This window comes from Schistocerca cancellata, chromosome 8 (genome assembly GCF_023864275.1).
Source record: "Schistocerca cancellata isolate TAMUIC-IGC-003103 chromosome 8, iqSchCanc2.1, whole genome shotgun sequence".
Taxonomy (NCBI): Eukaryota; Metazoa; Arthropoda; class Insecta; order Orthoptera; family Acrididae; genus Schistocerca; species Schistocerca cancellata.
The window spans coordinates 29,668,403-29,695,493 of record NC_064633.1 but is presented as its reverse complement, the minus strand read 5'-3'; positions in this window follow the sequence as shown (position 1 = coordinate 29,695,493).

The following is a 27,091-nucleotide window of genomic DNA, read 5'->3' as shown; positions in this document are numbered from 1 at the left end:
TGTCAAAATTTCAAATCAGTTGACCGCGTACTTTTCGAGTTTTGTGAGCACAAATAAACCGAAGCTGAATTTTTGAACGATTTTATTTATTTGTTCATTTTTTTAAGGCTATGTTGTCTTTTCTATCATATGACCGTGAACTCCACAAAGGTTTGCTATACGTTAAAAACTGTGTATCGAAGAAAATCTGACATTTTACGGGCCTGCTCCTTAATGCAACTGTCAAAATTTACGTTTATACTAATCACGAATTCAGTAATACCAATATCAGAAATAGGAAAAATGATAAAGAGAAAAGAGTCATTTTTATGACACAAGAGACACATTCAAAAATATTAATGTTAGCAACAGCAAACTTATCAAATTACTGTGTTTAAAGAAGTAGTGAAAGAAATAAAATTGTAGACATAACTTCAAGTGACAGAAGTACCGTGAAATTTCAACGACAACACCCTCTAAATAAGCACCACGTGTGGAAAGAAAAAATTAGTGCAGGAAAGCAGTTCGGCTAACTGTGCTGTATAATTATGAAAGACAATGTATCTACAATAATAGAGGAAAAAATAACATTACTAAAAAGTTGTATACATACGTATAACAGTTGGATAATAGATACAGGAAAGAAGAAACTATTGGAAGCAACAGAAACGTATCAATATATTTGAATGTAATGTGTTACGTAAAGAACCAAAGCAACATGAGGAAAAAGGTACTATGAGAACATAAAGATAAGAACAGAAACCAAAAACACTAACAAATGATTGAGTAGAATGAGTGCTTCGAGAAATCGTGTAGCTGTGTTTAAATAGTTTGACGAATAGATCGAACCGAATGAATCAAACGAAGAATCCTTTAGAGGGACAGAAGGGAAAGAAGTGTTAATATCCAGGACGACCAGATCCAGATACACATCCAGATTAATTACAACGAAAAAGTTCAGAGGTCTTTCGGAATGTAGTTGATCCAGACTTCAAGACTCAAAACACCATATTCGAAGACAGAAAGGATCAGGATGCAACGCCCAAACGTAGGACTCGCTTTTTGTGCGTGGGAGATGGTTGTACAATTACGGGTTGAGTGTCAATTACGGGTTGAGTGGAAGATTCTTTAACGTCTTTTATGCGAAATCAAAAGCAGGCTTCTGTTGCCGAGCGGTTCTAGGAGCTTCAGTCCGGAACCGCTCTGCTGCTATGGTCGAAGGTTCGAGTCCTGCCTCGGGAATGGATGTGTTAGACGTCCTTAGGTTAGTTAGGTTTAGGTAGTACTAAGTCTAGGGGACTGATGACCTCAGATGTTAAGTCCGATAGTGCTTAGAGCCATTTGAACCATCAGAAGTTATGTTTTCCATAGATTCTCCATCAAAAAAATTACTGAAGAAATGATCATATGATAAGAAGTCCTACATAGCCAATACTCCTTCAGAATTGCAGATGTTCCTTTCAGAATTTTGAGAACTCAGAAACAGCCAACTGGATCGATAGAAACGATAACTTTTCTTATCGGCGTAAAGATTTAAAGAAGCTGGTTCAAAGACAAAACGGACAAGTATCCGAGCGTTACATGCAGCTTATGGTAACGTAAATTTGCTAATGAGTGAAATGAATATTGGTAATATACTAATGACGAATTTTTGTTTAAGTTGACAAATACAATAGGATACCAATAACAGCAACAGGTACGATCTGAGTTCCAGGTTGTGACAAAATATTCTCATGATCCTCACATCAGACATGTTGCCAGCCTCTACACTTGGTACACAGCACTTAGTCTTTTTCACATGAATCAGGCACATAATGCTCTTTTCATTGTCTCCTACTGACCATTACTTCAGTAAAATCCAGTTTTCTTCGCTAATTTGTAATTCACTTTTCGTGGCCACCCTTTACGAGTTTGTTTTATTTTGCAACACCTGACTGAAGTTCAGCTTTCATCAACTCTCTTCCACACAATTTTTTCTGCTTCTAATCTTCCTCGGTGGCTATCTTTTCCTTTTCTAATCGTTGAAAACCCTTAGATGTCTCCGTCGCGGTCATTTTGTTAGGCATAACCTTGTTCATGGCCGTTTTCATGCACCTTTCATTCTATTTTCCTTTTACTTTCTTCTCATTTTCCTCCATTTCAATATGAAAAGGAGTAAGAAAAAGAAAACATAGTTTATAAAATGAAATGACTTGTGACCGATACTGAAAGATAATCGGATGGCCGATACTTCACAACAAACACGCAATAGGAGCTAATCTTATTAATCGCTTATCTTTAAAACGGTTACCATGGGCTCAAAATATCCTCCATGTACTAAGAGCTAAATAAGCATCATCAGTCCTTCAGAGCAAGCAATTCACCAAAGAGAGAAAGAGGATATCCGACTCCAGTGCACCCATTTGGAAGCGGAAAGGCAAATCACAGTAAAGCACAGCCCTCCACTACTGTCTGCTGAGCAGTTGCCGCACACTCGGCCAGCGCCGGCTGGTCAGGTTCACTTCGTTGTCAGACTCGTCAAGCTGCCGGCTCTGTGGGTGTGCTTCATAGACCTCGGTGGCAGGCGCAGTCGAGGAAATCAGATATACACTACTGGCCATTAAAATTACTACACCACGAAGATGACGTGCTACAGACGCGAAATTTAACCGACAGGGAGAAAATGCTCGTACACAAACAGCAGTTGACCGACGTTGCCTGGTGAAACGTTGTTGTGATGCCCCGTGTAAGGAGGATAAATGCATACCATCACGTTTCCGACTTTGATAAAGGTCGGATTGTAGCCAATCGCGATTGCGGTTTATCGTATCGCGACATTGCTGCTCGCGTTGGTCGAGATCCAATGACTGTTAGCAGAATATGGAATCGGTGGGTTCAGGAGGGTAACACGGAACGTCGTGCTGGATCCCAACGGCCTCGTATCACTAGCAGTCGAGATGACAGGCATCTTATCCGCAAGGCTGTAACGGATCGAGCAGCCATGTCTCGATCCCTGAGTCAACAGTTTGCAAGATAACAACCATCTGCACGAACAGATCGACGACGTTTCAGCAGCATGGACTATCAGCTCGGAGACCATGGCTGAGGTTACCCTTGACGCTGCATCACATACAGGAGCGCCTGCGATGGTGTACTCAACGACGAACATGGGTGCACGAATGGCAAAACGTCATTTTTTCAGATGAATCCAGCTTCTGTTTACAGCATCAAGATGGTCGCATCCGTGTTTGGCGACATCGCGGTGAACGCACATTGGAAGCGTCTATTCGTCATCGCCATACTGGCATATCACCCGGCGTGATGGTATGGGGTGCCATTGGTTACACGTCTCGGACAGCTCTTGTTCACATTGACGGCACTTTGAACAGTGGACGTTACATTTCAGATGTGTTACGACCCGTGGCTCTACCCTTCATTCGATCCCTGGGAAACCCTAAACTTCAGCAGGATAATGCACGACCGCATGTTTTAGGTGCTGTACAGGCCTTTCCGGATACAGAAAATGTTCAACTGCTACTCTGGCCAGCACATTCTCCAGATCTCTCGCCAATTGAAAACGTCTGGTCAACGGTGGCCGAGCAACTGGCTCGTCAAAATACGCCAGTCGCTACTCTTGATGAACTGTGGTATCGTGTTAAAGCTGCATGGGCAGCTGTACCTGTACACGCCATCCCAGCTCTGTTTGACTCAATGGCCAGGCGTATCAAGACCGTTATTACGGCCAGAGGTGGTTGATCTGGGTACTGATTTCTCAGGATCTGTGCACCCTAATTGCGTGAAAATGTAATCACATGTCAATTCTAGTATAATGTATTTGTCCAATGAATACCCGTTTATCATCTGCATTTCATCTTGGTGGAGCAATTTTAATGGCCAGTAGTGTAGCACCTTGACTGCTCGCTTTTGCGTGTGCTATTAATTCAGCCGTCGACAGTGACGGTGCACTGGGGAACGCACAGACGCATATAGACAGTCATCTCTCCACCACTGAGTACGCGAGTGTGTGGGAAAATATTAGTGGGATGTGGCCCTGCCGTGCAGTGTACGGTGGCTGTTGGAGTACGCGCGTAGACGTAGGTGCAGACGGCGAGAGCGCGGCAGGGCGGCGCGGCTGCGGCTGCGGCTGCTCCGCGGCCACATGCCAGGCGGGTCGCGGCCCGCCGGCCAGGGGTCGTTGGCCCCCCAGCGCCACCGTGCGGCCGCCTCAGTCGCGGTGCCCACGTGCCGACTGCCCGAGCGCGGCCACCACCGAGAGCGCCTGCAAAATCTTCTCCCCGCCTTGCTAATACCATTTACTGTCCACGTTAAACAATGTCCAGTCCGAGTAATTAATAACCAAAGTCTTTTATGAAGACTTCCTAGTTTACTTGAAAAAAAGAGACAGCATTGGTCGTATATTTTTTACTATCGCAAAACCGATTTTCTGTCACTGAGTGACCATCTTCGGTGCTATATTGTATAACTTAAATAAGGATGCACTGTTGTCACACATAGACTGAGGTCGCTGTTTACCTCCACTTGTTCAGCAGACCTCGGTGACACCGAGGACCAATGCTGTCTCTTTTTTCAAGTATACCTGTTATCTGGTCGTAGTGCACAAGACAACATGGAGTCGCCAATCAATAACTTCCTAGTTTTCTCAGCTTGTCGTGTTGAGATGCCTCCAGTTCTTCTTGTCTGGGGTCTGCTTCTTGAAGCTGCAAATCTCACATCAGGTCCTGATAGTTGGTTTCAACTAAGTAAATCAGAAGATTCTTGTTGCAGCATGGTTTTTTTTTTTTTTGCGTATACATATTTTCTCACATTTTTGTACACTCCTGGAAATGGAAAAAAGAACACATTGACACCGGTGTGTCAGACCCACCATACTTGCTCCGGACACTGCGAGAGGGCTGTACAAGCAATGATCACACGCACGGCACAGCGGACACACCAGGAACCGCGGTGTTGGCCGTCGAATGGCGCTAGCAGCGCAGCATTTGTGCACAGCCGCCGTCAGTGTCAGCCAGTTTGCCGTGGCATACGGAGCTCCATCGCAGTCTTTTAACACTGGTAGCAAGCCGCGACAGCGTGGACGTGAACCGTATGTGCAGTTGACGGACTTTGAGCGAGGGCGTATAGTGGGCATGCGGGAGGCCGGGTGGACGTACCGCCGAATTGCTCAACACGTGGGGCGTGAGGTCTCCACAGTACATCGATGTTGTCGCCAGTGGTCGGCGGAAGGTGCACGTGCCCGTCGACCTGGGACCGGACCGCAGCGACGCACGGATGCACGCCAAGACCGTAGGATCCTACGCAGTGCCGTAGGGGACCGCACCGCCACTTCCCAGCAAATTAGGGACACTGTTGCTCCTGGGGTATCGGCGAGGACCATTCGCAACCGTCTCCATAAAGCTGGGCTACGGTCCCGCACACCGTTAGGCCGTCTTCCGCTCACGCCCCAACATCGTGCAACCCGCCTCCAGTGGTGTCGCGACAGGCGTGAATGGAGGGACGAATGGAGACGTGTCGTCTTCAGCGATGAGAGTCGCTTCTGCCTTGGTGCCAATGATGGTCGTATGCGTGTTTGGCGCCGTGCAGGTGAGCGCCACAATCAGGACTGCATACGACCGAGGCACACAGGGCCAACACCCGGCATCATGGTGTGGGGAGCGATCTCCTACACTGGCCGTACACCATTGGTGATCGTCGAGGGGACACTGAATAGTGCACGGTACATCCAAACCGTCATCGAACCCATCGTTCTACCATTCCTAGACCGGCAAGGGAACTTGCTGTTCCAACAGGACAATGCACGTCCGCATGTATCCCGTGCCACCCAACGTGCTCTAGAAGGTGTAAGTCAACTACCCTGGCCAACAAGATCTCCGGATCTGTCCCCCATTGAGCATGTTTGGGACTGGATGAAGCGTCGTCTCACGCGGTCTGCACGTCCAGCACGAACGCTGGTCCAACTGAGGCGCCAGGTGGAAATGGCATGGCAAGCCGTTCCACAGGACTACATCCAGCATCTCTACGATCGTCTCCATGGGAGAATAGCAGCCTGCATTGCTGCGAAAGGTGGATATACACTGTACTAGTGCCGACATTGTGAATGCTCTGTTGCCTGTGTCTATGTGCCTGTGGTTCTGTCACTGTGATCATGTGATGTATCTGACCCCAGGAATGTGTCAATAAAGTTTCCCCTTCCTGGGACGATGAATTCACGGTGTTCTTATTTCAATTTCCAGGAGTGTATATCATACCAGTATTCTGACTTTTCACATTAACAGACCCGAAATTACATTTTTCGCACAGAATTACAAAAATACGTCCGCTCACAACAGAGCCAAGTTAGGACTCTCATACACTGCGGAAATAACAATACTCCAAAGGGTTTACAATCTTTCTTAACAAATGACATTCTACTACCAGGTTACCTTCCATTCAGAAGGCTGTTGCACGCAGCGACTGTTATATTGACTTGTAAATAATATATTTCAAATATCAGTCGTCCTTTTTAAATTTTATTGGCACATCTAGATTTCAGCTAGAAACTGGCGCCGGGCTCTGTGCCCGAGCGGTTCTAGGCGCTTCAGTCTGGGACCGCGCGACCGCTACGGTCGCAATTTCGAATCCTGCCTCGGGCATGGATGTGTGTGTTGTCCTTAGGTTGGTTTAAGTAGTTCTAAGTTCTACGGGACTGATGACCTCAGATGTTAAGTCCCATAGTGCTCAGAGCCATTTAGAAACTGGCCATTCTCAATGCTAACAATAGAAGAGGGACATAGTTAGATGATCTCATGAAGAGTTGCAATTGATGGCTTAACTCATATGGCTTGTATATTAGATACCACTATCATTTTTTATCAATGCATGGAATGCCTGTTGGTCGGGTTTTATCCACAGTTCATTGAATACTACCGTCTGCGGAAGGCGGGCTGTCTGAAGAACACATCGGTTGGTTACATGGCGCCATCTATGTGAACTACGTATAAACTTCGAGGGAAGTAAACCATTTCAGATTTAACTACATAAAATGAAACATAAGTAAAATTGTTACATTGTCGTCCAACTTATTTCGTATTAATCGTCAAGTAATAAAATTTCCATGTTCACTCATTGTGAGTCCGTTATTATTATTAAAACATTTAAATTACGTCAGGTGGGTAAAACTTTTTTAATTTTTTAAAAACATTTCTTTACTTTTTTGATAAATTAAAAAACAAATATGACGGACCTAGTGGCAGCAGCTGCGGTTATCGGTATGTAGTAACTGTGGCCCTATCTTTGGGGAGAAGTCTTTGTTTTTCCGGGTCGTGTGAGTGGACCAGTTCGGTTGGGCACTCAGGAGAAGCCAGGTCCGAGCAGTGCGGGAACACGCCGAGGCCGCCGGCGGCACACGTGAACTGCCGGATGGAAGGGCAGTGGTCACGAGGGTGCACGACCTCGTCGTAAACCGGATCCAGGAAGCTTCAGCATGAGTGCATTTCAGTCAAAACAGAGAAATCTCCACCACTGTGACATCTCGATTCTCCAGTGACTTGGGTTCGTGTTGCTGCTCGTAGTGTCCCCGAGGCGAAGAGCTGCGAGTGGAATGCTTGGGGAAGGCGGATCCGATTAGCTTTCCTTGACTTCTTATTACTGTTTACTGCGTTCAACTTGTTACAATTTGTTAGGTCAGCCAGCGGTAATTTTTCTTGCCTGGTTGCCGCTAACGCCCCAGTTACCTGCCCTAGAGGTTACTGTATGTAACGACAGTGTACGTTTCCTCGCCTTGCCGCTGCTGTCCGGTAAGGCATGTAGTTTTAACAGCTTTATTGATTGTAGGCCGGTTGGTGATTCTTCTACTCTGGTGCTGGTGATTCCTTTCTCGTTCTGGGCACTCTAAACACAGTGTTCGGGGGATGTAGTGCGCAACGACGGTTCCGGCTTTGGCTTATTGTTCCGTTGTTGCATTTGGTTTATTGGATGTCAGGTAGATTCAGCAACATTATCATTAGTCATTCGTTAGAATGCCAGTAGTCTGAGTTACCATCTTGTGAAGTGAATGAAACTCTTGGCTGTCTATCTCATGGCTCGCGAAAGTGTTCGTTGCTGGACCTTCTCAGAGATCGATTTCTGGAACACTGTCTGTGACCCCTTGGTTCTTGTAAGATATGTGTGTTCTAAAAGGAGGTCTGATGGCCAGTAGTTCAGTGTAACGGCTTCTGCGGGTATAATCTCCCTCAGTACCATCTAAGGAACTTACGTACTGGTCCTTCTGTTTTATTATTGTATTATTTATTAGAATACCTTGTAATGCCTACATTAAAGGTTATGTACTCTAGTTAATAGTTCTGGTCACCTTCTGGAATAAATCTAGCAGTGTAGTGTTCAGTGGATGTTAAGGCCTGTGTTACAAAGTTTATCATCATCTTATTTCACTCGTTTGGTGATCATTTGCTTTTTTTTAAATTAACCTTTGCGATTGTATTTGCTGTTTTATAGCAGGTTTCTAAATTGTTAATATTACTGCAATTCTTAGCGTCTGACGCCTTCTGCTGTGTTTGTGGCGACTTGCCTTTAATATTTGTAATTTGTAAGTTGCAGCGAGTTTTAAGCAATTCTTAATTTGTTGCCATTCCTGGCGTGTAAGGCCCTCTGCCCAAATCAGAGTGGCTTGCGTTTAAAACACTATCTGCTGTATTTAATTGTGATTTGCTAAACTGTAACTTAACTGAAAACACTAGTATTTACACAGTTGTTTATTCCTTCATTAATAACGTGTGGTATTTTTATTTACTGTTGAGTCTGGAATTACTGGTTTAAAACAAACTGTGTGTAACTGTGAAAGGCAACCAATAGTAACTGATTACGGCCCCGTCCACAGTCGTAACGGAACCCTGCCTTCCCTTGACTGCCAGGTTTCACTATCGACCTTCATGTGGTCATCCTCTAGGATGGGTGTTTTAGATAGAAGGTTGTGAATGTCCTGTCTGACCATTGTAAGTAGGAGAATGATGTTCCTCGAGGGACTCTTTTAAGTGTCATGGCATTCGCCATTGCAATAAGATGTATTACGCCTACACTGCAGCATTTTGTTCTGTGTTACTTTTTTGTGTACGACTTCTCCACCTTCCGTTCGTCCTTCAGCCTTGCAACGACTACTCGGCAAATCCCATTGACGATCGGATGGTAGGAGGAATGATCGTACAGCAGTGGGTTTTAAATTGTCTTTGGAGAAAACTGTTTCTATATACTTTCGTCACTCGAGCTCTCGTTTCAATTTGCCTATTTAAAAATGCGGTATATCGTTTTCATTTTTAAGGAAAAGATGAAATATCTGGCTCTCCCTTTTCAGGAGAAGCTAACATGGCTGTCACACCTCAACGAACAAACAGAGAGGTCTCAAGGAGCGTCAGTTTTAACTCATGGGGAGCCAACTTCGTAAGGCCTTTGTGTGATCCAGCTTGAATACGGATGTCTGGTTTATGGATCAGCAAGGCCTTTATAGGTCAAAATGATAGATGCAATTCTGCAAGCGTGTATTAGGCTGCCAACTAGGACATGTCACCCAAGTCCAGTTGCTCGCCAATTTACAGAGGGCTGTGAGCCTCTGCTGGCAATTCGACATGTTCTTCTCATAGTACATCAGGCATGTAGGGCTTTGTGTATTCCTACATCGCTAGCATCCAGCTACGTTGTGCAAGCATCAGTGGAATGGCTGTTCAGTCACCGTCCATTGGTAGTGAAGCCGTCTGGGATCTGTGCAAAGTTTGTACTGGAGTCCCTTGGTGTGGGACATGTACAGGCTCAAATCCGGTATTTTGTCAGTCTGCGACCCTCGTTACTGCAGGGCTCAGAGTAATTTTAGATTTAGTGCAGTACAGGAGATGTCGCACACCAGCCACTATTTCCAACATGCTATTTTCTGACATTCTAAATGTAGCTGCAATTATGGAGAGGTCTAAACAGGGAACTCCAAAGGTAGCTTTGTTGTTTTCCTGGATCATGTCCTCAAGATTCGGTTGCCTCCAGAGTTGACTGTATGTAGCTGAGAGTAAGCCGAAGAGAGAAGAAAGCAATGAGGAGTAGCAAAAATGAGTACAGCGAGAAACTTATTAGCAGAATTGTTGGTCACAAAGTAGATGAAGTTAATGAATTCTGCTATCTAGGCACCAAAATAACCCATGACGAGCAGAGCAAGGAGAATATAAAAAGCAGACTGTCACTGCTGAAAAGTGCATTGCTGGTCAAGAGAAGTCTACCGGCATCAAACATAGGCCTTAATTTGCGGAAGAAATTTCTGAGAATGTACATTTGGAGCACAGCATTCTATGGTAGTGAAACATGAACTGTAGGAACCCCGCAACAGAAGAGACTCTAAGCATTTGAGATGTGATGCTACAGACGAATGTTGTAAATTAGGTCGACTGATTAGGTAAGGAATGAGGAGATTCTGCTTAGAATCGGGTGGGAAAGGTATATGTGGGAAACACTGGCAAGGAGACGGTACAGGATGATAGGGTATCAGTTAAGACATCAGCAAATAACTTCCATGATACTAGAGGGAACTATAGAGGGCAAAAGCTGTAGAGGAGGACAGAGATTTGAACACATCCAGAAAATAATTGAGTACAAAGACTGCAAGTGCTACTCGGAGATGAAGAGGCTGGCACAGGAGACAAAGTCATGGCAGGCTGCATCAAACCAATCAGAAGACTGATGATTCAAAAGCACCCAAGGACGCATGCCACCATCCCGCATGCTGTCATCTCGCAGTTGAGGTACAGAATCATGCGACGATGGAAAGATGAGTGGCGGGAAATGACAGATAACATTTCTGTCTAGTCACGCCCACAATACAGCTATGGTATACCAGAATCGTGCAACGATGGAAAGATGAGTGACGAGGAAATGACAGATAACAAGCTCTGTCTAGTCACGCCCACAATGCGGCCATGGTGTACCTCCTTCCAACCAAGCAGATGGGACAACGTTCCTTTACTCGCCTTCACATAGGCCACAGTCGTATGGTGAATGGCTCGTTGCTCCAGCGTCAAGACCCGCCGGTGTGTGGTACCAAGCAAGAAGGCGCTGTGGTTAGTACACTGGACTCGAATTTGGGAGAGCGACGGCTCGAACGCGCGTCTGGCCATTCAGATTCATCATTTTCGCGATTTCCCTAAATCGCTCCTTTGAAAGGGTACGGCTGATTTCCCTCTCCATCCTTGACAAAAACTACGCTCTAACGACTACGATATCGACGGTAAGTTAAACCAAATCTTGCTTCCTTTCCTTCCTTCCTTGCTTCCTTGCTTCCTTCCTTCCTTCCTTGCTTGCTTCCTTTCCAATACGTGCTCCTTATGGCGTGCATATCACTGTGCGCCGCATTTTATTATACTGCCTGTCATTTTCTGACCAGAGGGCAGCAGCAGATTTCTCGACAGAGCTGCCTTCTACTTCAAGTTACGTTCAAACGAATGTGGTGAGAGTTTTTATGTTTTGTGATTTGCCTTACTTATTTCCTCAAATTTTAGGGAGATGTTATTAGATTGTTGACAGAATGATCGGTTCACCAAGTACTTTGTAAGTAGGCAGTCAGTCACATTTTCCTGTGCATTTCTTTTAGCTCATCTGTCGTTTCCCTTCTGTTTTAATCCCACATTTACCTCCTTTCACTTTCTCTCCGTTGTCTTAAGAAATGTGAGCGTGATTGTGCCGGTCAACGTTAGTGTCAATTCACAGGTTTCCTCCTCACTGTATCACAACAATTTTAGTATTTTTATCCAGATTCGTTTATCTTAACGTGTGTTAGGTCGCACACACACACACACACACACACATACATGCGCGTGCGAGCGTGCACACACACACACACACACACACACACACACACACACACACACACACATGGTGGGATTGCATCTGTTGTGGATTGGCAAGAGAGCCAACCCACTATGAGAGGAAGCCGAAAGGCACGCGTTTTAGCTCACGCAGGCTGGCGTGAGGTCTGGAACAGGTCAAGGAAATTAGACTAGCAAAAAAGGACGTAGCTGTGGAATACTTAACTTTAATCCATAAATGGTGAAAATCGCTCTTGATGGTACATGTTTTACAGCATCAATAGTAACTGGTAATAGCGCCTTGCTAGGTCGTAGCAAATGACGTAGCTGAAGGCTATGCTAACTATCGTCTCGGCAAATGAGAGCGTGATTTGTCAGTGAACCATCGCTAGCAAAGTCGGCTGTACAACTGGGGCGAGTGCTAGGAAGTCTCTCTAGACCTGCCGTGTGGCGGCGCTCGGTCTGCAATCACTGATAGTGGCGACACGCGGGTCCGACGTATACTAACGGACCGCGGCCGATTTAAAGGCTACCACCTAGCAAGTGTGGTGTCTGGCGGTGACACCACAGCATCGGTCATGGCTGCTTTTAGGACCTGCCCCCAAACCTAGTCTCTGCATTGAGGCTGGGGAACCGCCACTCAGCACCTGGCGCCAGCTCCTTATGGTGCATCATGCATGATCGCCCATCTCTGGCAAGCATTTTCTGCAATCGTCTATGAGCAACAATGTCATCTCCAATCAAAACGTATTCACATGTGTGTGAAATCTTATGGGACTTAACTGCTAAGGTCACCAGTGCCTAAGCTTACACACTACTTAACCTAAAGTATCCTAAGGACAAACACACACACCCGTGCCCGAGGGAGGACTCGAACCTCCGCCGGGACCAGCCACACTGTCCATGACTGCAGTCCCCAAGACCGCTCGACTAATCCCGCGCGGCATCTCCAGTCCAAATGCAGTGTGTGCTGGAGTCACTTGGTGTGCAGCGCACATAACTGTATATCCAGGGTTTCAACTTCTTGCCATCCTGGTTACTGCAGAGGTTCAGAGAAATTTTGGATTTACGACAGTCAGGAGAGGCTGCACTCCTGTATATATTTCTAAAACATTATTTTACGACATTTTAACTAAGCACCACAACTCTTCAGATGTCTTTATACAGGGTGTTTCAAAATTGACCGGTATATTTGAAACGGCAATAAAAACTAAACGAGCAGCGATAGAAATACACCGTTTGTTGCAATATGCTTGGGACAACAGTACATTTTCAGGCAGACAAACTTTCGAAATTACAGTAGTTACAATTTTCAACAACAGATGGCGCCGCGGTCTGGGAAACTCTATAGTACGATATTTTCCACATATCCACCATGCGTAGCAATAATGTGGCGTAGTCTCTGAATGAAATTACCCGAAACCTTTGACAACGTGTCTGGCGGAATGGCTTCACATGCAGATGAGATGTACTGCTTCAGCTGTTCAATTGTTTCTGGATTCTGGCGGTACACCTCTTCTTTCACGTGTCCCCACAAAAAGAAGTCACAGGGGTTCATGTCTGGCGAATAGGGAGGCCAATCCACGCCGCCTCCTGTATGTTTCGGATAGCCCAAAGCAATCACACGATCATCGACATATTCATTCAGGAAATTAAAGACGTCGGCCGTGCGATGTGGCCGGGCACCATCTTGCATAAACCACGATGTGTTAGCAGTGTCGTCTAAGGCAGTTTGTACCGCCACAAATTCACGAAGAATATCCAGATAGCGTGATGCAGTAATCGTTTCTGATCTGAAAAATGGGCCAATGATTCCTTTGGAAGAAATGGCGGCCCAGACCAGTACTTTTTGAGGATGCAGGGACAATGGGACTGCAACATAGGGCTTTTCGGTTCCCCATATGCGCCAGTTCTGTTTATTGACGAAGCCATCCAGGTAAAAAATAAGCTTCGTCAGTAAACCAAATGCTGCCCACATGCATATCGCCATCATCAATCCTGTGCACTGTATCGTTAGCGAATGTCTCTCGTGCAGCAATGGTAGCGGCGCTGAGGGGTTGCCGCATTTGAATTTTGTATGGATAGAGGTGTAAACTCTGGCGCATGAGACGATACGTGGACGTTGGCGTCATTTGGACCGCAGCTGCAACACGGCGAACGGAAACCCGAGGCCGCTGTTGGATCACCTGCTGCACTAGCTGCGCGTTGCCCTCTGTGGTTGCCGTACGCGGTCGCCCTACCTTTCCAGCACGTTCATCCGTCGCGTTCTCAGTCCGTTGAAATTTTTCAAACAGATCCTTTATTGTATCGCTTTTCGGTCCTTTGGTTACATTAAACCTCCGTTGAAAACTTCGTCTTGTTGCAACAACACTGTGTTCTAGGCGGTGGAATTCCAACACCAGAAAAATCCTCTGTTGTAAGGAATAAACCATGTTGTCCACAGCACACTTGCACGTTGTGAACAGCACACGCTTACAGCAGAAAGACGACGTACAGAATGGCGCACCCACAGACTGCGTTGTCTTCTATATCGTTCACATCACTTGCAGCGCCATCTGTTGTTGAAAATTGTAACTACTGTAATTTCGAAAGCTTGTCCGCCTGAAAATGTACTGTTGTCCCAAGCATATTGCAACAAACGGTGTATTTCTATCGCTGCTCGTTTAGTTTTTATTGCCGTTTCAAATATACCGGTCATTTTTTAAACACCCTGTAGGTGGGTCTAAATAGGGCGACGCAGTTGGCTGTTTTGTTGTTTTTCTGGGCAATTTTCTCAAGATTCGGTTGCCTCTACAGTTCACTGTATTTTATACCGAATTATCCGCCCTCTTCTTGGCATTGGAGCAGATGAGATGCGTTTAGACTGCAAAATTCATTGCCTGTTCCGATTTTCTGCTACCTTTCGCTGTCTGCTAATTTAGCAGATAAAGAGGTCCCGAATATACAAGATAGTGAACAGTGGACACTTTCAGAGAAAAATGGCGACTCCATAAATAGACATGAAGAGGCAACAACATCATGATTACGCACAATCTCCTATTTAATGAAATGAATCTATGGTTGATAACATTCGGGAGTGCTGTGGAATTAACTACGGGCAATGGATCTGATTGACTATTTTATCTGGCAGTGATTGTGAATTGCGAAGCTGCAAGCTTCCACAATATGTAAAAATTAGAAAGTGTGATATCAGGTATCGACATCACACCACAGGCGTCATAGCAACGGAGTTGCAACTTTCCATGAGATGCCAAGAGAGGTCTTACGGGATCCGGCGGGCCCAGTGGAGCACGTCTGCTATGCCACACTCCTAGCGGCTCTGCACCTCTAGCCCCCTCTGTCGCTGCAATATAGGAAGGCTGGTGGCAGCCATTCGTTCCCCCTCGCACTTGGAGCCACTTCACTATGGGATGCCACGCAAACAACGTTTAGCCGCAGCACCGACATCGCTACTCATACTTCGGTATAAAGGGTGTCCCAGCTATCTTGTCCACCCAAAATATCTCTGGAATAATAACAGCTATTGGAAAACGACTTTCACCGGTACCCATGCTGCCCGTAATCGCAGCAGGATGGCAGCAGACCGTATTATTCGTTTCGGAGCTCTTGATAAGTATGGAAATATGATTACGCATCTCAATCACATCGCGATTACGTGCAGCTTGGGGTTCACGCCTGAGCCTCAGGACGTGCGCTAGCAGCGCATGTCGGGTGTTTCAAGCGTCAGCTTCACGTCTTAATATCTCGGGATGTAATGGGAATATTTCGATGCAATCAACGCCATTGTGTATGTGCTTTGTCATGCTATGGATTGCTGAAGAAAAAACCAAAGTTTGTATTCAAAAACCCATATGCTTACGTTTTAGAATGTTTCTAAATATGTACATTCATGGGCCCCAGCCCTACATTGATACCGGTGAAAGTCGTTTTCCAATAGCTGTTACTGTTCCAGAGATATTTTGGGTGGACAAGATAGCTGGGACACCCTGTAGATATATTCCTCCTTGTCGACATTGAGAGCTGGATTCTGTTTCTTCGTATGTTTGGAGAAATGCGAGTTAAGTAAATCTTTTGTTTCTGTGGTACTTGTTCACTAGTAATTTCTGTTGCTCTCCAGATTTCCTACAACAGTTGCCGCACCACTCTTTAGCCCACCGCTCCTTACTACACTCCTGGAAATGGAAAAAAGAACACATTGACACCGGTGTGTCAGACCCACCATACTTGCTCCGGACACTGCGAGAGGACTGTACAAGCAATGATCACACGCACGGCACAGCGGACACACCAGGAACCGCGGTGTTGGCCGTCGAATGGCGCTAGCTGCGCAGCATTTGTGCACTGCCGCCGTCAGTGTCAGCCAGTTTGCCGTGGCATACGGAGCTCCATCGCAGTCTTTAACACTGGTAGCATGCCGCGACAGCGTGGACGTGAACCGTATGTGCAGTTGACGGACTTTGAGCGAAGGCGTATAGCGGGCATGCGGGAGGCCGGGTGGACGTACCGCCGAATTGCTCAACACGTGGGGCGTGAGGTCTCCACAGTACATCGATGTTGTCGCCAGTGGTCGGCGGAAGGTGCACGTGCCCGTCGACCTGGGACCGGACCGCAGCGACGCACGGATGCACGCCAAGACCGTAGGATCCTACGCAGTGCCGTAGGGGACCGCACCGCCACTTCCCAGCAAATTAGGGACACTGTTGCTCCTGGGGTATCGGCGAGGACCATTCGCAACCGTCTCCATGAAGCTGGGCTACGGTCCCGCACACCGTTAGGCCGTCTTCCGCTCACGCCCCAACATCGTGCAGCCCGCCTCCAGTGGTGTCGCGACAGGCGTGAATGGAGGGACGAATGGAGACGTGTCGTCTTCAGCGATGAGAGTCGCTTCTGCCTTGGTGCCAATGATGGTCGTATGCGTGTTTGGCGCCGTGCAGGTGAGCGCCACAATCAGGACTGCATACGACCGAGGCACACAGGGCCAACACCCGGCATCATGGTGTGGGGAGCGATCTCCTGCACTGGCCGTACACCACTGGTGATCGTCGAGGGGACACTGAATAGTGCACGGTACATCCAAACCGTCATCGAACCCATCGTTCTACCATTCCTAGACCGGCAAGGGAACTTGCTGTTCCAACAGGACAATGCACGTCCGCATGTATCCCGTGCCACCCAACGTGCTCTAGAAGGTGTAAGTCAACTACCCTGGCCAGCAAGATCTCCGGATCTGTCCCCCATTGAGCATGTTTGGGACTGGATGAAGCGTCGTCTCACGCGGTCTGCACGTCCAGCACGAACGCTGGTCCAACTGAGGCGCCAGGTGGAAATGGCATGGCAAGCCGTTCCACAGGACTACATCCAGCATCTCTACGATCGTCTCCGTGGGAGAATAGCAGCCTGCATTGCTGCGAAAGGTGGATTTACACTGTACTAGTGCCGACATTGTGCATGCTCTGTTGCCTGTGTCTATGTGCCTGTGGTTCTGTCAGTGTGATCATGTGATGTATCTGACCCCAGGAATGTGTCAATAAAGTTTCCCCTTCCTGGGACAATGAATTCACGGTGTTCTTATTTCAATTTCCAGGAGTGTATTATGTACGAAGTCGTACATGACAGAAAGCGGCGGCCGTTGTTTGAAATACCGTGTTATGGATGACGGAAGTTCATCTTAAATGCCCCTAATTCCGTGCAGCTACGAAATACTCACCATAAACTGGCTGGAGTATGTAGTGCAGTGACCAATGAACCACTGCATCCACTCATGTTATGGACCTCTGTCTGACTCTCTCGTTCCAGGATCGAAAACTATGTCTCTGGATCAAACCCGAATATACAATGAAACTCATCGCGTGGTCAAGACAGGAACATATAAAAATACCTGGCCAATGCCTTCATTAAACAACTCGTGACCAGAGCCCAAATCTATCTCCCCAACTTCCCAGTCTTTCCACTATATTTTCCAAAAACAGTCCGTATTGAAAACTCTCGGAAAGCTGAAACAACCTATCACAATGTGCCACATAATTCTGTATTCTTTGTACAGCCTCCCTCCAGAAGACGGGCAAATTTCGTTCCTCCTAGGCGTTTCCGTGACAGAACAGGCGCCTGCCGGTGCGTCTTCTGACGTTACTGTTGGCGTCCCAGTCCAAACGCTTGTCTCTGCTCGCTAGTTTGGGTTGGGTGTGTATGTGACTCTAAAACAACGGCTATTCTGGCGAGATTGTGTTGGGCGTTCTGCCATGCCAGTCTGTTTCAGCCACTGTGGGGAAATGTTTTCATGATCCAAACACATACGGGTTTCGCAGGAAGGTCCACCAGAAACTATATGATTGATACTTGCAGAATCTGAAGACTGTACTCTCCTCGACAGAGAACAATTATCCAGATGCTTATCATGGCGAATCGGGTAACGAATTTGAAAGGAACTTCACCGCAAGCCTGTGGGACAATATACTGTGGCCCAGCGACAGCACGTCTCTGCCTACGGCCAGGGACCCCTGCTGCTCATGCTGTCTCTGCCATCATGCGTTCTTCTGCGTGACCGAGGCTCCTAGGCTCAGTCGCTTTACCTGCGTCCACATCCCTTCCTTGTTCTCTAAACTGACACCAATAAAGCGGCTCTTTTTGCCATCTACGCTCGGCAAGCTACCCAGCTGCAGCCATAACTGCCCAACAAAATAAAAACTTCATGGAGTTATCTACCAATGAACTCAGTACACAACCACAGGCAATCTTTTTTAATAGACATCACATCGGTTGCAGTGTCATTCTAAGTCCATACAAGTACGCTAATTGCATTTATCTACGTGAACTGAATAAATAAAGTGAACGAAACGCGAATCCAGAGGTGTTGCCGCGTTTCATTAACACAGAATTAATTCTCTTGTTAATTTTTGGAGGTTAGTTTTAATAGTTGTAATCCTAGATACATAGACATCAGTGTGAGTAAGATTGTTTTTTTAGTGATTTAATCATTAAATATTAATTCCAGAAGTTACTTGGTGTCAAATCTGACACGATAGTTCCTGCTCTCTGCTTTTTCACTACGACCACTCGGTCTGTTCTCCACGCTTTCCCGCACACACAGTCCATCCCATATAGCACGACTATCTGTCACATGTGCTGTGCGTAATCTATAGTTTCTTCCGGACCACTTAGGTACACTATCATGTGCAGTTAGATAAGATATAAAAATACTCTTCGTCCAATATAGCAGAAATCACACATCTTGTATCTGCTATTATCACTGTTATTATTATTATGATTTGATAGTTGACCACTCGAGACCACACGAGGACTACATTTTGCCCTACTTGTCTGGTGTTTATTATGTTTCCATTACTCATTTACGTGGTCGCTATGCTGTTGATTTTGTCATTCTGTTCTTTGTAGCCCTTCTTTTTACTTGAAATCCTTCCAGACTTTGTATTTTGATTTGAAGCATTTTGCCTCCCAATACGAGGGCTGCAGAATTTTGGATGTTGGGAGATCCTCCCGAGTTTCTTTAACTGACATCATAGTTGTCTTCCTTTTCCATGGGTAATCAAATATTGGTCTGGATAGTCTAGGAAATGTGATAGGACCGTTGTTGTTTACAAAGTATATAAATGATCTAGTAGAAAACGGTGGAGGCTCTTTAAGGCTGTTCACAGATCTTTAACGAAGTAGCAACATCAGAAGATGCAATCTATTTGCAGAATGGCCTGCAGAGGATCCATGAGTGGTCCAGGCTCTGCCAGTTGACACTCAACCTAAAAGTATTTAACATATTGCGCATATATAGGAAAATAAAGTCACTGCTGTACAATGATTCTTTCTTTCTTTCTTTCTTTTGCTTGTGCCTTTCTCCCGCAATGACGCTGGGTCGGTATGGTTAATCAGATTTGGAAAGGTTAATTGAAGGGGTGGCCGGATGCCTTTCCTGCCGCCACCTCGTACCCCCCAGGACGGAATTAGTGTACCCCAACTGTCTGTGTCTAGTGTAATCCATGGAATAGTGCGAATGCGAGCCGTGTAATTCAAGCGGGACGTGTGGGCCAGCCCAGTATTCACCTATTGGGATGTGGAAAACCGCCTAAAAAACACATCCAGGCTGGCCAGCACACCGGTCTCAGTCGTTAAGCCGCTGGCACCGGCACCGGATCGAATCCGCCCAGCGGCTTAAAGACTGAGACCGGTGTGCCAGCCCAGTATTCACCTATTGGGATGTGGAAAACCGCCTAAAAAACACATCCAGGCTGGCCAGCACACCGGTCTCAGTCGTTAAGCCGCTGGGCGGATTCGATCCGGTGCCGGCGCGCCTACCCGAGTCCAGGAAGCAGCGCATTAGCGCTCTCGGCTAACCTGGCGGGTCTACTGTACAATGATACTATTTATGAAAAATTACTGGAAACATTATCTATCATAAAACATCTATGGATAACTATCCGTGGCGACCTCAAGTGGAATGACGACATAAAACGCCCTCACAGCCGGAGACTAGTAAATGCCGTCAGTCCCCTGTTACCTTAAGCTCTGGACACGCTTCAGCAACACCTGGCAGTGTGGCAGTGGTACATTGTGTGTTACAGGGAATGGGGATCTTGGTTTGACAGCCCAGATCGCGAGGATAGCAAAATCCTCTATGAGCAACTCTTCGCCCGCATCTCGTGGTCGTGCGGTAGCGTTCTCGCTTCCCACGCCCGGGTTCCGGGGTTCGATTCCCGGCGGGGTCAGGGATTTTCTCTGCCTCGTGATGGCTGGGTGTTGTGTGCTGTCCTTAGGTTAGTTAGGTTTAAGTAGTTGTAAGTTCTAGGGGACTGATGACCATAGATGTTAAGTCCCATAGTGCTCAGAGCCATTTGAAGCAAGCAACTCCTCTGCCCCAAGGTGTACTGCACGGTGATAGGACGCATGGCTATTAAGGGGGAACAGTCTTAATGGGCAACCTCTGAGGAACCTGTCTTATCTTAGTTGTATAAGGCTTATTTAGGCACACGGGGCTGTATCTAGGTGGACTTTTATTTCCCCAGAGGCTCGTGGGACCGAGATGGAACTTCGAAATCTTACTCTCCTCCTCCAAGCGGAATGAGTGGACCGCTGGTAGATACCAACACAGGCTGTAATGTTCCCTGGCACTGGGCAGCACTTGTACCATCGCAGAGCTGCACGCCTGATCTGAATGACTGTATGGCACTTGTCTGTCCTCCAAGGGACAGGCGACCTCCTTAGGAGAGGAGGAAGGAAAGCAAGGAAAGATCATGGTAGATGTTCCTGGACTCTGCAACCTTTCGACTTGTTCTGGTACAGTATGGGAAGCCAGCAGCAGGATATCTGGTAAAGGCAGTTGATTTCCTACGGCACCATTGTTGCATCAAGTGTGTCTCCGATCAATATGTGGAGACATTGCACAGACAGTGGCAGAGCATTTTGCACTGAGTTCTAATTTTTTCGACTATGTAGGCGGCCAATACATTGGCAGAAGGATGGGTAATGACACTGTTTGTCCTGCTTCATAATAAATTGAACAATAGGGCCGTTCAAACGTACACATGTGAATTCTTCCTCCCGCTTACCCACAAACTCTTTTCAGAAACTATTACTCAATGAGAGAGGTAACTGTCGGGGAGTACCAAAGAGAGTTCTGGAAAGGGCGCTCCTGCGCTGAGCAAAACGTTAATTTGATGTCAGTCACCTATCATAGACTGCTGACTTTCAGTGAAATCGTGGTGTCCTTGAGAGACTCCGAAAAGGCTTTGAGTCGATGGACAGGGAGGTCCTCGACGGTGTCGTCAGGGAATTCGGATTCCAGCACAGAAATGCGACCATAATCAAAGATACCTTAATATACACAGTTTTCAATACAAGGTTCATGGGAGAACTGTAATGGCCCGCTGAAATTAAGGCAGGCGTGAGACTGCTACTAATCTTCTGTGTTCTAATAGTGACTGTGAGGATTTGGAAATCAGAACTTGAAAATAAAAGAAAAAATTGATCTACTTTGGGAAATCATTGGAAGTAATTTGTGACACTCTCGCAAAGGATTTAAGGAAGGAACGATTCTGATGGAAAAACGATTACCTGCAGAACGTGGCCAAGGAGTTTGATATAAAAGACCAAATTGATGACGAAGGTCGAATATGGCCCGAATTTCCTTGAAATTTTGATAGGAGGATAAAGAAATAGGCGACGCCGTACAAGTGTGTGTGTGTGTGTGTGTGTGTGTGTGTGTGTGTGTGTGTGTGTGTGTGTGTGTTTGGAGCCCATGGACACTCGCCAGCGAGGTTATCGGCGCAAGAAACGAATGTGAATAACATGACTAAAATTCTTGTCACGCAGTGAGGAAGCAATCGATGGAAAGACACTCACTCATTCACTCCCAATTTACTCGTGGTGACCCACACAATCACACAGTCTCACCCGTCTTCAGGTAACGAAGAAATAGTGAAAAATGCTATACTTAGGATTAGAACATAAGTAAAACGGAAGAGAAGCTCATATAAGGGAACAGGGAAATGTGACTGGATGACCACTTATAAAAAATATGGGCAAGTCGGGCACCCTGTAAAAAACATTACAAACATCTTCGTAAAATGTTAAGAAACTAGGTTGGACACATCGCAAAACCTTAAAATTCTCTCTACAGTCATTTGAACGTTATTTAAAATAGAAGGTGAGTCTGTCACCAAATGTGCCGATGCCCTCTGATCTGAAAATAAAACGCAGTGTAATAAAATATGGTACACAGTAACCTGTACGCCATGAGCACCACACATTCGAGGATCATCCACTGGAGCAAGGCTTTGGATTATACATAGACGAGTAAGGAGGACCTCGTCCCATTAGCACTTAGGGAAGGAGATATACCACGGACGAGTTGGGGGCTTCACTAGATGGAGCTTACTGTCTGTCATTTCCGACCACCCATCTTCCAGTCGACACTTGACTCTGTAGCTCTACACCTAGACGGCAGCATACAGGGTGATGCCGCACTGAACGAACTGAGCATCACGATATGCCTCCTTGATTGTTACATACGCCCTTTCGTTCCCCACAATACCCATGTGCTCTGCACCCAGCAGGAGAGCATCCACTTCCCCACACTTTGTAAGTGGAGAAGGGAGTCTCGGATATCACGGACTACACTATCAGCTGAATAAAAATGTTGCAGAGATTGAGGGGCACCGCGGGAGTCGAAACAGACTAGGAATTTAGCAGGCATAGCACATCTCATCTGCTCCAGCGCCGCTCGAGATAGCGGATAATTCGGCATTGAATACAATGAACACTGGAGGCCCCGAATCTCCAGGAAAGGATCTGGGAAAACAACAGAGCAGCGAACCGAGTCGCCCACTTTAGACTCATCCATGACTCTAGCAACATAGTTTCGGTTCTCATTTAAAACGTCGGAAAATTTCATATTAAAATCACAAACCAAAGTGCTGCACTAAACCTAAAATTACTCTTGGCCTCTACAGTAACCAGGGTAGCAGTCTGTTAAAACACCGGATTTGAGACCGTACATACCCCACACGAAAGGATTCCAACAAACACTTTGTACGGAACCCAAATGGCCTTGTTGCCCACGAGCGATTGGTAAAGAGACGTTCCACAGCCAGACGAGCAACGCTATGGTATGCCGGGGAAGTGGGAGTTGCGAGGAACGAACACGCCTGACGCACCATGAGAAGCTGCTACTGGATGGTAAGTGGCTGTTCTCCAGCCTCAGTGCACAGACTTGCTATGGGGCTGGTACTGTAAAGGCCCGTGATCAGCCTCATCCCCTCATGGTGTACGAAGGTACGAAGGCCTCGCTGACCCCATACACTGTGCACCTATAGTTCAGCGATCGCATGAAAGTCCTGTAAAACTGGAGCATATGCACACTGTCTGCCCCCAAAAACCGTGGCGAAATGTTCAGTGCCTTTCGGGATTTTGTCTGCAGGTCCTTCACGTCCGATAATCAAGGCACTCTGGAGTCAAAACTGAAGCCCTAAAACTGCACGATTTCTTTAAAAGGGGGAATGGTGTTCCATGTACTGAATTCACGTAAAATAAAAATACGATGAGAACGACTGAAAAGACCATACAAAAACTTCTCTCCAGAAAACGTAATACCAATCTTTGCAGCACACTCCTCTAGCCTCGTTACTGTAAGTTGCAAATGACGAGTTGCTCTTGCAATACTGGAGGAGGAACAGAAAATTGAAAAGTCATCAACAAATAAGAAGCACTGCGTAGGACTCTTTACCACAGCCGTGATGCTATGGATTACTGCGGCAAAGACCGTGACACTTAAAACACTGCCCTGAAGAACACCACCCTCCCGTTCGAAAATATTCGACAGCACATTAGCAACTCCGTACAGAAAACAGCGCTTCGATAGAAAGGACCGAATAAAAATAGGGAGATGGTCACGGAAGCCTCTTCGGTGGAGCCACCCGAGAACCGTGCAGGCTGTGTCATACGCCTTACTGATATAAAAAATATATGTATACAATGCTGTTTACGTAGAAAAGCCTGTTGAATAACCGCCTCTTGTAGGGTCAGGTTGTCACTAGTGAATCGAAATTTCCCGAATCCACACTGTAACGGACTTATGAGCTGCTTAGTGTCTAATATCGAAACCAGACGAGGGCTTATCTGGTTTGTAAAAGTTCTGGGTCTAATAACTGAATACGTGCTGGCAGGCAGAAAGTGATTTTAGTATTAAAAAGAAATCGAGTAAGTAAGTAAACTGGTCGAGTAAGTTTGGCTTTCTACACTCCTGGAAATGGAAAAAAGAACACATTGACACCGGTGTGTCAGACCCACCATACTTGCTCCGGACACTACGAGAGGGCTGTACAAGCAATGATCACACGCACGGCACAGCGGACACACCAGGAACCGCAGTGTTGGCCGTCGAATGGCGCTAGCTGCGCAGCATTTGTGCACCGCCGCCGTCGGTGTCAGCCAGTTTGCCGTGGCATACGGAGCTCCATCGCAGTCTTTAACACTGGTAGCATGCCGCGACAGCGTGGACGTGAACCGTATGTGCAGTTGACGGACTTTGAGCGAGGGCGTATAGTGGGCATGCGGGAGGCCGGGTGGACACTGTTGCTCCTGGGGTATCGGCGAGGACCATTCGCAACCGTCTCCATGAAGCTGGGCTACGGTCCCGCACACCGTTAGGCCGTCTTCCGCTCACGCCCCAACATCGTGCAGCCCGCCTCCAGTGGTGTCGCGACAGGCGTGAATGGAGGGACGAATGGAGACGTGTCGTCTTCAGCGATGAGAGTCGCTTCTGCCTTGGTGCCAATGATGGTCGTATGCGTGTTTGGCGCCGTGCAGGTGAGCGCCACAATCAGGACTGCATACGACCGAGGCACACAGGGCCAACACCCGGCATCATGGTGTGGGGAGCGATCTCCTACACTGGCCGTACACCACTGGTGATCGTCGAGGGGACACTGAATAGTGCACGATACATCCAAACCGTCATCGAACCCATCGTTCTACCATTCCTAGACCGGCAAGGGAACTTGCTGTTCCAACAGGACAATGCACGTCCGCATGTATCCCGTGCCACCCAACGTGCTCTAGAAGGTGTAAGTCAACTAACCTGGCCAGCAAGATCTCCGGATCTGTCCCCCATTGAGCATGTTTGGGACTGGATGAAGCGTCGTCTCACGCGGTCTGCACGTCCAGCACGAACGCTGGTCCAACTGAGGCGCCAGGTGGAAATGGCATGGCAAGCCGTTTCACAGGACTACATCCAGCATCTCTACGATCGTCACCCATGGGAGAATAGCAGCCTGCATTGCTGCGAAAGGTGGATATACACTGTACTAGTGCCGACATTGTGCATGCTCTGTTGCCTGTGTCTATGTGCCTGTGGTTCTGTCAGTGTGATCATGTGATGTATCTGACCCCAGGAATGTGTCAATAAAGTTTCCCCTTCCTGGGACAATGAATTCACGGTGTTCTTATTTCAATTTCCAGGAGTGTAGTTCCTAACAAGTTAAGAATCTCAATGCCACCGGAACTGAGCTGCGCACCACCTTGAATTGAAGCAAATGTTTTGTGATGTGCATGGTTTTGTTGGAAATTCTCAAGGAGGAACTAAGGACGAGTGGTCTCCAGGAGCAATAGTCGACACGCAAAATATCATGGAGCGCGGTGGATGAGGATATTGTAAAGTTCGACTCCTTCATCTTGGCGTTTAATAGCATGAAACTTCCTGAGCATGTTAAGGCTGCTTTCTGTTGCCTAAGTGTGCGGTTTTCTGTGCCCAACCCAATGTGCTATTTCAAATGATGGTATTTTCGGCATAGTGCTCTTTTCACGGAGAAGCTACTTGTGGAAAATAAGGTAAGGCCGTCCACGAAGGTGTCTCTTCTTTGTCTCCACTGGTGTGTGTGTACTGCTCTGTAGCCCACCCTGTCTGGAGTCAGGAGTGCACTGTGTATCTAGAAGAACACTGTGTATCTAGAAGAACAGAAGATATAAGAGCTTAAGACTACACCCATATGGTGAGGCCAAAAGGGTGTTTAAAACAATGCTGCCCCCCAATGTTCGCTACCTCCTTTGCTTCGGGTCTGAAGCAGCTGGTTAAGAAAGGTTGCTAGTGTCAGTGTTTGTCTATGTACTTGTGTTGCTGCATACGACGCCTGTATCTCCCCTCAGTTCAAAAAGGCGTGGTTGCTGACATTGCGGAGCAGTCTACCCCTAGAAAGATTCAGTCTCCGACGGCGTCCAGTGCTGCCACAACTACAGCCACAGTTGTGGCCCATAAGCCTACCCAGGGCTAAAAATCAATCGCAAAGCGTCCACCACTGATGGAACCGGGAAGCAAACAGTCAGTCGATGTCGATATTAGCCTCTATGACGTTTTTCCGGATTCCTCTATACTCTATAGAGGCGTTGGATCTTGATGTCGGACGGGAAATCATCTTTCCCGAAGGCTGACCCTTCTACCATTGTGGGCTTCCGTCTCCAACAGAAAGAGAGGAAGTAACTGCTACCCTCGTAGCAGACGGCTTCCGTTAGACAGTGGAACATGAATTATTTTAGGATACATCTGAAGGAAACGAAACTGATAGCACAGGAACGCTCCCTGCGCTTGTGTCTGCAGAAAGCGCATTTTAAAATGTCTGATGCCCTTGCCCTGCTGGGCTATACACTCTATTGCAAGAATCACTTGACTGGGGAAATGGCCAATGGAGGGTTCACTCTGTTTCTCAATAACATGTACCACTCCTCTGCTCTCTCCATAGCTTCTGATCTGCAAGCAGTTGCCACTGAAATTCATTTGTGTCAGTGGGTCACTGTTTTCTCGTTGCATC